General features: G+C 37.0%; 1 pseudogene; it reads left to right on the top strand.

Moving 5' to 3' along the window:
- The first annotated feature begins 6301 nt into the window (after positions 1-6301).
- On the top strand, positions 6302-8402 carry LOC144330810 (peptidyl-prolyl cis-trans isomerase A pseudogene; annotated as a pseudogene).
- Positions 8403-13463: the final 5061 nt, after the last annotated feature.

Raw genomic sequence — 13463 nt, 5'->3', positions numbered from 1 at the left:
AGATCTAGCTCTTTTGTTCTCTCCTCACATTGACCCTCACATTGAAACTACTTATGTATTTCCCACTTTTCAGGATTGATTTTGGAAGTGAAAGGAGACAACAGGAAAGCAAAGACTGACTTTCAGGACTAGCCCTTCTTTTCGGAAACTGAGCTCCTACCTTCTCAGATATTCCTTTTAATTCCAAACCCCAAACACCACAATATCTGGAGAAACCAAGAATACTTAGAGGAATTGTCAGAGATTAAATAAAGGATTTTAGTGACAATCTCATGCAGGAAAGAGAATACGCTTAAGTGAATATTTTATACAATTCGGTTCATTGTTGTAGCCCCGCTGTTGTTAATACCACTCCCATCAACAGAAATTAATACAACTATGTATTTCAAAATTAACAAGAGCCAAGATGAGCAACTTTCTCTTTCTTCAGTACCTATTTTCGATACTTTCATTATCCTAACTCTGAATTTGCCCTGAAAGTGCATTCCAATTAATGTCTAACACCAGGCAGCTTATGATGTGGTTATTGACTCCTTAGGGAACAGAATTAAACCATTAAATCCATTTTCTAAATCTAGGGTGAAAGGTTAATGGATTGACTAAAATGCTAAACAAATTCAAAGTAATATCCCTTGGAGGAAGAGATGAGGAAAAATGTAAAATGCTTGTCTTGCCAAATTTTTCCTCTATTCTTAAATGCTCTAAATAATGTCAAAAGAACTGCAGAAAAACTATGGAGGCTAAAAAATTAAATAATGATGCATCCTTTGTAACTGCGTTCCACCAAGCAATTTGTAGCAATTTTGAGTTTTTACCTTATTTCCTGGAAGACATAGAATAGTAGGTCAACAGGAAATGTTATTTACATTTAGCAGTTGGCAGAGATTAAACTGCAAGAAAAATTGATATGTGCAGCTTCTCACATCAACGACAAGAAAGAGAATAATATTCAGAACCTGTGAATCCAGCTACATTACTTATTACCTGGATTATCCTTCCTTTCTGAAAATTAAAAATATAATATTGCAGTTGAATATATAAAAATTATTTTCCTTCTGAAAATCTAAGCTCAACTATAAATGATATGGCAGACTATATGAATGCTTAAAATTATTTTCTTCCTCCCTACCTCCATAGAAAGAGCGATGTACTCTGTCTTTAGACTTTGGACTTGCCACCGCAACTTGCTTTGACCAATGGCCTGTTGAAAGACATGACATCAGCAGGAGCTTGAAATGTGCTCACATAGTTGTCTTCTTGTGCCTCTGGCATTGCCATGAAAAAAGATTCCTCTGCATACCCATTTGCCCCAGGATGAAGACCAGAGCCAAACCTGTAGCTCAAAGTTGAGTTACTTGGCTGAGTCTAGTTCAGGTGAGCTAATTCCTGCCAACCAGCAACTCACGAAAAATTAAAAAAAAAAAAAAAAAAAGAAAGAAAAGAAAAAGAAGCACTGATTATTGAATGGCACTGAGACATTATGGTTGTGCAGTAACAACTGACCAAACGGATGAGAGTTCTGTGGTCTACAGTCTATGGTCTGAAAGTAGTTGATTTCCCTTTAGGTCTGTTTCTGAGCTGCTTTTCCTATTTTGAACTCCTGAGCCCTAATTCTCCCAGGCTGAGGTGATTTGCTCCAGCTCCCAGCCATTATTATAATTTTGCAACTAAATTCTGTTTAGTTTTCTTTGCTACTGCTGCAATATTTACAACTTAAATTACCATAAACTTTGTGTACCATGTTGCTTGGCTTTTTATGTTGAAGGAGTTCAGGAAATGCCCCCCTGAAATATGCCATTTTGGACCTCAAACTGAGGGCGCTTGGGGAAAAGCAAATGTAGGGAAAGGTTTTCTCTGAACTACCCTTATCTACCTAAAGAGAAATCCTCCATATGAAATGCAATTGTCATGAATCCCCTCCTCAGAAATCTCATCAACCAGAGAAGCTGAAACTTGAGTTGCAGATGAGAAAACTGGATAATCCCACGGCCAGAGAGACAGACTGTTGTTACCTTTTCTTCTGAGGACCTATTTATCTTGTCCCCAAAGCATTTACTGTCCCCTAAGTTGTCTACATCCCCCCTCTCCTTTTTCCAATGAAGAGAGTATATAAGCTTCTCTATAAGGTTTTTTTGGAGTATTTACTTTTCCTTCGTGTGACGCCCCCATGCATGTAATAAATTTGAATACCTCTTCTCCTGCTAATCTGGCTACTGTCAGTTTATTTTATAGACTCAATTATCAAACCCTCAGAGAGTAAAGGGAAAGTCTTTCCTCTTCTATGCTGCGATTGCCCAGGGCAATCTGTGGAATCTGGAGGAATGTAAATGGGCTTAAGGTATTTACAGATTTGGTTTCTGCATATTTTTGCTCTTTTACTGTATTTGGAGGAAGACAGCTCTGAGGTTGCTATTTCTTTGGTATAGATTTTATTACTGTAAAAATCTTATTTGCATGTAACATTCAGAGAATAACATTTCCTATCATTAGTTTGGAAATGCAGAGTGTATACCAATGTGAACATATGATTGTCACTCCTATTTCATGGAATTGTTTCCTAGGGTGGCTACAGAACCTTGGTCTATCAGTGCCAAATCAGATGAATGTCTACCAGACTCTGAAATTTGAATAGGGATAATGTACATGGAAATGTTAGAACTGCAGGGGTCAGATTGATTGATTGATTGATTGATTGATTGATTGATTTTTATTATACTTTAAGTTCTAGAGTACACGTGCACAAAGTGCAGGTTTGTTACATATGTATACATTGCCATTTTGGTGTGCTATACACATTAACTCACCATTTACATTAGGTATATCTCCTAATGCTATCTCTCCTCCCTCCCCCCACCCCACGACAGGCCCCAGTTTCTGATGTTCCCCACCGTGTGTCCAAGTGTTCTCATTGTTCAATTCCCACCTATGAGTGAGAACATGCGGCATTTGTTTTTCTGTCCTTGTGACAGTTTGCTCAGAATGATGGCTTCCAGCTTCATCCATGTCCCTACAAAGGACATGAACTCATCCTTTTTTATGGCTGCATAGTATTCCATGGTGTATATGTGCCATATTTTCTTAATCCAGTCTATCATTGATGGACATTTGGGTTGGTTCCAAGTCTTTGCTATTGTGAATAGTGCCGCAATAAACATACGTGTGCATGCGTCTTTATAGCAGCATGATTTATACTCGTTTGGGTATATGCCCAGTAATGGGATGGCTGGGTCAAAAGGTATTTCTAGTTCTAGAACCTTGAGGAATCGCCACACTCTCTTCCACAGTGGTTGAACTAATTTACACTCCCACCAATGGTGTAAAAGTGTTCCTATTTTTCCACATCCTCTCCAGCACCTGTTGTTTCCTGACTTTTAGGGGTCAGAATTTTATCCAGTCTCATGTAGAAAGTAAAGATGATCAAAGAGAATCTAAACATCATTAGCTATCTTCACTCAAGGAAGAGACAACTTCCCCAACCTGCAGTAGAATGACCCAAGTGAACTGATATAATGAACACCCTCTCCTGGAAAGGCAGTAAAAAATAACTTTAGGTACATTTTTAAGTTATTATAAAATAAGGGAAGTCTTCATTGTTCAAAAGAATAAAAGCCCAGTAATCCAAAGAGATAGGTGAAGTTGGTGAGTGTTTTGAAGATTTAATCAACCTTAAGTTTTATTTATTTATTTTCGTTAGCTGTTTCTTCTTTTAATTTTTAAAGAAATTTTTAATTTTTAATTGATACACTATATTTGTACATATTTATGTAGTACATGTGATAGTTTCTTAAATGTAGAGAATGTGCAATGATCAAGTCAGTGTATTTAGGATAATCATCACCATAAGCATTTATCATTTCTATATATTGACGACATTTAAAGTCTTCACTTCTGGCTATTTGAAATGTACAATACATTGTTGATAACTTTAGTCACCCTAATCTACCATTGAACATTAGAATTTATTTCTTCTAATTATATGCCATTAAGCAATCTCTCTTCATCTCCCCCTCCACACACACTCACATCCTTCCCAGCCTCTGGTAACTGTCATTCTACTGTGTCTCCATGAGATCAAGTTTTTTAGCTTCCACAGTGAGTGGGAATGCATCTTTCCAATGATAGAATTTGGGTAGAATTCTGTAAGAAATAAAGCTGATGGGATCGATATAAAATTGCTGTATTATATTATAAGTCCACTTTTATAGGTATCTATTGACAAAATGCACATAGTGGGATGTGGTTCAGGCTCTCAGGTTCCAGGGTTCTCAGTCTTGGCACTATTGACATTTTGAACCAAACAATTTTTTTTTTTTAAGAGAGTCTTGCTCTGTCACCCAGGCTGGAGTGCAATGGCGTGATCTCACTGTAACCTCTACCTCCCAGGTTCAAGCTATCCTCCTGCCTCAGCCTCTCAAGTAGCTGGGAACACAGGCACACACCACTACGCCCAGTTAATTTTTATATTTTTAGTAGATACAAGGTTTCACCATGTTGGCCAGTCTGGTCTCCAACTCTTGACCTCAGGTGATCCACCCACCTCAGCCTCCCAAAGTGCTGAGATTACAGGTGTACACCACTGTGCCCGGCCAAAACAATTCTTTTTGTGGGGACTGTCCTGTGCATTGTAGGATGTCTGGCAGCATCTCTGGCCTCTACTCGACAGAGGCCAGTAGCATCACAGTTGTGACAATGAAAAATATCTCTAGATATTTCCAAATGAGACAAAAGTCATCCAGTTGAGAGCCACTGAGTTAGAGGATATTGTATTCTAATTTATCAACTAAAGATACCACTTTCCCTTTTCTTCTCCTCCATGATTTTGCTAATCCACCTGATCCTCATCCTCTCTCTCCTCTCCCTACAAAGGTAGTCATTCTTCATGCAAACCTCTCACACTTTATAGAAATGTCCCGTTGCGTTAAAGTTCAGCTATAATGCAATGGTAAATGTCAAAGCAACATTTATGGACACAAACTCCTAAATAGACAGGGACTGGTGAACATAGCATCAATTATGCTTTTTGGTTCCAATAGTGTATATTGAAACTAGTCTGTACCTGCACTAGTTTATTACATAGATCTAGACATCATAATGGTATTCATTAAAGAGATATTTCACCTGTATCTCATTATTCTCAATTGTATAGTCAAGAGTAGAACATTTTTCTACTGATCTGAAGAAACTTTGTATGCCAACAGCTACAACTAGTCTGATTCTTATAATTAGACAGTATAAGATTTCTTGCATGCAAACACCATAATCATATTTTGTTTTCAACAAAGAACCATCTGTTTTCTAAAGGATGTGCTCCCAGGCATGCAATATTTCATTTAGATATTATGGAGCTGCTGCTATATTATCCTTGCTATGTGAGCCATATCATTGCAAGTGTGAAGTCCACAAGCCATGTGTTGCAATAAGGTTATCTCCTTTTCTACTCTTAGTTTTGAGGCAGCGTGTCAATAGTTTATGCACACAGTGACACAGAAAAATCTGGGGAGTAACTAAGATAGTTCATAGTAAAGCTAACTACACTGGCAGATGGTGAATGCCCTTCCACAGTGTTCAAGCACAGGCTACAAAGTAAGGGCTGCTTGCTTGGAGTGGGCAATTGGCCTATCTAGTGTGCATGTTCCCTCCAAGTCTAATATTTTATTATTCTTATTTTTTAAACTTCAATTTCAATCAATCAATTAACCCTTGAACTGTTTTCAGAAAGTAAATGCTATGAGCAGTAATGCCTAAATCCTATAAAATGGAGATTGTTATCTCCATTTTACAGATGGGGAAAATAAGTCTTAAAAAGATAAAAGTACCCCCTTCTAACTCCATGTCAAAGCAGAGATTTAAGCCCAGGTCCAGCTGACTACAGCGACTATCCTGAAGTAGCGGACTAGGTAGGAGTCAGAGCATATGATGAGTTTTTAGCCGAGACATAATACACAAGCCAGAGATTTTTGCCACACACACACACAAAAAAATTCTTCATCTTTTAAAAAATTCTATGCCTTGTATCACTTATGATGAGATCCTACATTAAGCAAAAACTAATTAGTCAGTGAAGAAAAACCCTGTTAATAAAAGTGTTCTGCTACAAGTGACACTTTGTTCTCTAGTTAAGTAATTGTATTGGTTCAAAATACAATTGAATTTTCTACACACAAATAAAAACTCAGTTGAAAACGAAGCATAAATCCATATCACTTTAATTCTGTTATCTCTTTTAAAACTGCATATACCAATTTAGTGAAATGGTTTATGTGTGTGTGTGTCTGCGTGTGTACAATTTGTAAGAAGTGGCTTTAAGTCCTGGGTTTCATATTTGCACCACTTTCCCCCAGACCTTAAAAAAGATTTGTAGAGAAACACAATTGAAAATAGATCAAGAATTTTATTTATGGTACAACTATTTTCCTGATGGAAGTCAGAAAATTATAAAACAAGATGGTTTTCAGTATATATATTTGAGAACAAGATGAGGAAACAAAATGCTAAAAACCTGTACTTGAAATGCTATTTCTGTATAAAAATAATGAAATGTCAGGATCAAGAGGAATCCCATAAATCACGTTATTAGCTTCTGTTTTAGTTTATTACATGCAGCTATGGATCTGAGACCTTTTCTCTTATTAAATCTACAATTGGCTAAATTGACACAATTTCACTCTCTTATAAAAAAAGAGAATCCTATCTAAATTACATGATTTAGTTTTACCCATTATTTGACCTTTCCTTTGCTTATATTTCCTATTTACAGTTTCAAGCTTTTGAAAGCTGGCTTGACATACAAAGTATTTTTCTGTGGCAAACAAAATAAATCAGTCCCTTCAGAACGCTTTACTGTATTTATATCCCATCTTGTTCCAAAAGATAGAGAGGATTTACAAAATTGTGTATAATAAAATGACAATATTTAATAAGATAAAAAGTTAGAAATGAAGAAAATAATGAGGGAAAGCTTTATAATGTTATTTACTTTAAAAGTAAAGTTGATTAAGCACTTAGTTGCTACTGCTCAAGATTATAAACAAAATAACCAATACCAGACAAACATGCTCTATTAGTTTTACTGTACTAGGCCATTTCTCTGTGCTTATAGCCCACTCTTACTTGTTTCATGTAAAGTCTTTCCGGAAGAATACCAGGTTAGCATAGTATTAAAGTGAGAGTGGATACCATTTGTTGAGCATCTCCTCTGAACCACCCAAATAATTATTCATTCAGTTTGGTCACATTCTAAGCTAAATTCAACTCAACCAGCAGACATTTGTGCCCTGTTATTTCATGTTTTCCCACACATGTATTTTTTAGGTGCCCTCTGAGTATAAGCTCCTCAAGGGCAAAAACAAGGTGTTTCACCCCTTTATACTGCTCACAATCCCAATTCCACCATACTCCTCCCACCATGAAAAAGTTTTATTGCAAAAGCAGTCTATGGGAAGAGTGATCTTTGCCCATCCTGCCTCTGTGTGTGTGTGTGTGTGTGTGTGTGTGTGTGTGTGTGTATCATAGTCTAAACTACTTACTACAGATTCTGAATCCCAATCCCAAATAAAATGTGGTTTTGCAGCTTTGCAGACACCGCCGCCGAGGAAAACCCTGTACTATTAGCCATGGTCAACCCAACCGTGTTCTTCAACATTGCCATCGACAGCCAGCCCTTGGGCCGTGTCTCCTTCGAGCTGTTTGCAGACAAGTTTCCAAAGACAGCAGAAAATTTTCGTGCTCTGAGCACTGGAGAGAAAGGATTTGGTTATAAGGCTTCCTGCTTTCACAGAATTATTCCAGGGTGGTGACTTCACACGCCATAATGGCATTGGTGGCAAGTCCATCTATGGGGAGAAATTTGAAGATGAGAACTTCATCCTAAAGCATACAGGTCCTGGCATCTTGTTCATGGCAAATGCCGGACCCAACACAAATGGTTCCCAGTTTTTCATCTGCACTGCCAAGACTGAGTGGTTGGATGGAAAGCATGTGGTCTTTGGCAAAGTGAAAGAAGGCATGAATATTGTGGAGGCCATGGAGCGCTTTGGGTCCAGGAATGGCAAGACCAGCAAGAAGATCACCATTGCTGACTGTGGACAACTCAAATAAGTTTGACTTGTGTTTCATCTTAACCACCAGACCATTCCTTCTGCAGCTCAGGAAGCACCCCTCCACCCCATTTGCTCGCAGTATCCTAGAATCTTTGTGCTCTCGCTGCAGTTCCCTTTGGGTTCCATGTTTTCCTTGTTCCCTCCCATGCCTAGCTGGATTGCAGAGTTGAGTTAAGTTTATGATTATGAAATAAAAACTAAATAACAAAAAAACAAAAAAAATGTGGCTTTGCAAAGAGACTCGAAAGAGGTTCTTATGAGTTCAAGCATGTCCCTTCCAAAATTCACATGTTGAAGTCCTAATCCCCATTACATCAGACCTTATTTAGAGGTAGGATATTAACAGAGGTAATCTAGGTAAAAATGAAGTCATTCAGGTGCATCCTAATCTAATATGACCAGTGTCCTTATAAGAAGAGGATATTAGGATTCAAACTGGTATAGAAGGAAGACAATGTGAAGATACAGGTAGAAGACAGCCATATGCAAGCCAAAGGGAGATCTAGAACAGGTGTCTCCCTCATGGCCTTCAGAAAGAACATATTCTGCTGACACCTTGATCTCAAACTTCTGGCCTCCAGAATTGGGAGAAAATTAAATTCTGTTGTTTACGCTACTCCGTTTATAAGTACTTTTTGACAGCAACACCAGGAAACTAACACAGAAGGTTTTTTTGGGTTTTTTTGTTTGTGTTTTTTAACTTGCAGCATCTAGATATTATTTGAGACTGTCTGAACTCATTGAGATAAGAATCATACACATTTTACTCTTTGTTTTTATATATAGCAAACTACTAAGACTATATACACAGTAGGGTCGTATATCAATATTTAGTTCTACTCATTAATTAATGATGGTAACCTTTCACCAGTTTTGCAAGAGAATAGTGTGCGTTCTGGTCCAGTCTGAATGATAACATTTATAGTATCCTCATAATCAACAACATCTTATTGAGGTTATACCCTGTGCCTATTACTGTTATGGGCACTTCATTCACGTTAAATCTCTTAATCCTGACAAGAGGAAGGAAATGCTATTATTATCTCTGTAGCTTGCTGTTTTGCATACTATCTCTTCTTTCTTCAGGCCTTTACTACTAACCACAGAAAGTTCAAGTCTTATCTATTTGCTTAAAGAATATCCTTTATGAACTAATGTTTGATAGCTCCTTTTCTCAGGAGTCGTTCATTCTATTAATTTGTTCTGCAAGATGTTAGATATTAACAGTATGTTAACGAACGTTTTGCATGATAATGCAGCTCTCTGTCATCTTGTAGCTCACCTGTTTCAGAATCATCTTGACTACTTGTTTGAAATTCTCATTCCAAGGTCCAATGTCAGACCTAATGAATTAGTTTCTAAGGGTGGGGCCCTGACAACTATATTTGTAAATAAACTTTTTGGACGATTCCTCTGCACATTCAAATTTGAGAACCATGGACTATTTTGAAAATGCCATCTGTGTTTTCACTAAATATTAGTTCAATTGATTTCTTAACTAATTAATGGAGACCTTACCTACTAATCATATGGGAAGAAACTTTACAAATTATAAAAGGTTAAATATAAAATTATAATAAAAAAATCAATGCAGTTTTAAAGCAGATTACATTCACACTGTTAGGAAGACAAGGAAAGCAAGAATTAATACTCAACAAATGAGCCTGAAAACATCACTAATCCATCTGCTTTACATTAAATGTCTCATTAAGAAGGACAATTTTAGTGTATGATTACTGACCTTGGTGGATTTCACCAATTATTTCATAATACTGTAATCCAAGTTACAAGTTCCAGCGCATGTATTGACAATGAAGTCTAATGGACTGGAAAGAAGAAAAGAATTCATTATAAAAAATATATTAGTCTCATTATTTCCAAAAGTCTTCCATCAATTTGATTTGCCAGAAGTCAATAGTTTTATAGAAAAGCCTAAATATTTCTAAGTTCCTGATTGGTAACAGGAAGAAGCATGTTGTGTAGCCAGCCTCCAAGATGGCACCCAGTGATCCTGACCTCCTGGTTTTCATACCCTTGTGTAGTCCTCTCCCATATTGAATAGACCTGACTAAACTCATTGAGATAAGAATCATATATATTTTACTCTTTGTTTTTATATATAGCAAACTACTAAGACTATATACACAGTGGGGTCAGATATCAACATCTAGTTCTACCCCTTAATTAATGATGGTAACCTTTGACCAGTTTTGCAAGAGAATAGTATGTGTTCTGGTCCAGTATGGATGATAAAATTTATAGTATCCTCAAAATGGACAACATTTCATTGAGGTTATACCCTGTGCTTATCCATCCAGTAGGATATTGCAAAAATGATGGGAGTGGGACTTCTGAGGCTAGGTCATAAAAGATACTATCGCTTTTCTCCTGGTTTCTCTCTCCTGTTACTCTGAAAGACTCCTGCTGTCATGCTGCACGGACACTTAAGTAGCCTATGGAAGGACACATATGAAGAGAAACTGCTTTCTGCCAACAGCTGACACGAACTTTCTACACATGTAGAGTGAGTCATCTTAGAAGCAAAACCTTCAGCCCTGGACAGTCCTTCAAATAACTGCAGCTTCAGCCGCCATCTTGATTGCAAACTCACCAGATACCCTAAACCAAAATCATGCAACTAAGCCACTCCTGAATTCCTAATCCACAGAAACTGCGTGATATGGCAAATGTGTATTTTTGCTTTTAAATATTTTGTTATGTATCAATAGATATAAATTAATACAGATATAAATGCAATAATTCCAAGGATGCTTACAAGCTGGAATAGCACTTGATATTATTAACCTACCTCTCCGCAGCCCTTCAAATCCAGGTTTTATTTTCACTTTTCCACCATCTTTTCAGAGAGCTCTTTCTCAATCCCTTCTGCTTTCTTTCTCCTTTTATCTCTTATGATTGGTCCCTTCCAAGAGATCTACTTTTTATTCTCTTGGTTCATTCATCCCATATCAACTCATCTTCTCTATGAGGATGGTTTTCAAATCTTTTTTTTTCCAGCCCTGAATGTCTCTCCTAAGGTACAATATACAAATGGCACTTGAGCGTTTCCACATGGGTGCTCAAAGTCAACATAGCTGCAACTGGATTTGTCTTCTTGTCTTTAAAATTGATTGTCCTCTTCTGACTTCATATCTATTAGTGGGACTCTTCTTCTCCCCAGCGATAAACCATCAAACTAATTCTCCAACTCTTCACTTATTTTCCATTGGCTTCTTATTGTTAAATTCTGTGAATTTATGCTTCACAATGTCTTTAAAATCTTCTATTTCTGTTCATTTCTATTACCTGATTCACAACCACTTGCTTGTGAAGTGATCATTACAGTAACCCCCTGAGGTGATAATAATAGTAACCACTACATTTATTCTTCTTGACCTCCAACACTAATAAAATAATATTAGTTCATGACCTTCCATCTGTCATTGCACACAACTGTCAAATTTATCCTTCTAGACATTACATTCTTCTTCTTTCACTGAGAAATTTTCAATGGCAATTCTTTATCCTTAATTTTACCTTTCCCAACCCCTTCTCCAACTACAGCATTATTTTAATCCTTGTGAACTAAGCTGGAATTTTACTGCCATCCTAGCATGTCAATCATAGTTCCACCTCCATACTTCTTGTCCAGTTCACTCTCCACTTGTTAATGACCTCCTTAGTCTCGCTACATATTCACAATATTTAAATCTTTGCCATGTTTCACAACCCAACTCAAGTCTCACCTCTCTAATAGATTTTCTTTGTTCTCTCTGGTTCACAAAATATTGCCAGTATATGTATTCAAAAGTATAATAAATGGACAAGAAATATTAATATGAAATTAAGATATTATCTATACAAGTTATCTAAACCACTATTATACTTGCTTCTTGTTGCATTCATTTAGCAGTAAATAGTGTATGTCTTTGTGCTTTCAACGAATGAAGACCTAGCTCAACATGAATCAGCTGAAATAGAATAACATTTCTGCAAGTCTCTAGAAATCTCATAATTCCATCTGGAATTATGAATGCCTGTTGGTCATTAATAAGCCAGCTCTACCCAAATAGTGCCTACATGATTAGGTCAGCATAAATCTGTTGTGATTTAGAATAGAAAGTGGCACCGCCTGCATTGTTTCCTTTGCCATTGTTCCATATTGTGATCATGCTTAACTGATTAAATGATACTTTCTATACAACATTTTATTAGTAAGAGTGGAAATTACTGTATTTCTCTTAAAACTGAACTTGTTTTATATGTCCCAGAAATTTCTTAAATGCTAGTCCTAAGGGCCTAGCCCACAATGGTACTTCTCTAACAGCAACAACATAGCATATCTGCCCAAAGAGCACTACATCTAGCCATTATGATTTATCCAACTCTAAAATACTGACAATAACATTATGGATTTTTTTTCATTTGTATGAGTGTCTCCTCCCTCCATAAATTGCACACTACTGGAAGTCAGAAACGAAGTTCAATAATTCATTCAAAAATGTTTTCTGAATATTAGTTCGGGAAGGATCCATTAAAAATTTTGAAGAAAGAATGTATGAGGCAGAGTTCTGAGTTGCAAGCAGCAGAAATACTCTGGTCAAATTAAGAAGAAAAGGAAAACAATATATTGAAAAGCTATTGGGTGGAACACAGATTCATCTACAAGTCAGAGAACCGGGCTCAGAAAATAGCCAGGAACAAAAGGCAGCTGGATCATGACGTAAAACTGGTTGGGCAAGAGACTGAAGCTCTACATCTGACCTCTGGACACTGGAACTACCACCAGTGCTGCCTCCAGCACTAGACTCTGGAGGCCACTCCTGACACTATTACCTTGGAGACTGGATATTGCTGCCACTTTTTGCTTTGGATTCTAAATCTATAGCAGGCATGTCTGATTGGGCTAGCACGTGTTATGCACCTCAGCTGCAAGAGACTGAAAAAACAGTGACAATTCTTTTTACCTTCAAAAACAAGAGGCAAAATAAGTCAACCAGGGAACGAGGTTCAGATGCTAGACAACAAAAATAATTTTCTAAAAAAAAGGTATGTTTTCACTACAATGTATTATGATCATTTTGCCCTTTAGAACGATCACTGTAACACCAATATTGAGAATAATTACAGAGGCCAAATTGGAGTTTTAGTTTGAAGCTGCATACAAGACATTATGAAGGTAAGGGGATGGAGAGGAAACAACAGATTCAAGAGAACGTATAATGACAGAATTGACAGAATCTGGAGACCAATTTCACTTGGTAAGTAAAGGAGGGTTGTCAATAATTGCTATTGGATTTCTGGCTGGGGAGACCATGTGAATTTAAACAGAAAATTTAGCAAATCAGTTAGGGGCATTTTGAG

Source organism: Macaca mulatta, chromosome 8 (genome assembly GCF_049350105.2).
Source record: "Macaca mulatta isolate MMU2019108-1 chromosome 8, T2T-MMU8v2.0, whole genome shotgun sequence".
In the NCBI taxonomy this organism is placed as follows: Eukaryota; Metazoa; Chordata; class Mammalia; order Primates; family Cercopithecidae; genus Macaca; species Macaca mulatta.
This window is presented reverse-complemented; position numbering and strand designations above follow the sequence as displayed.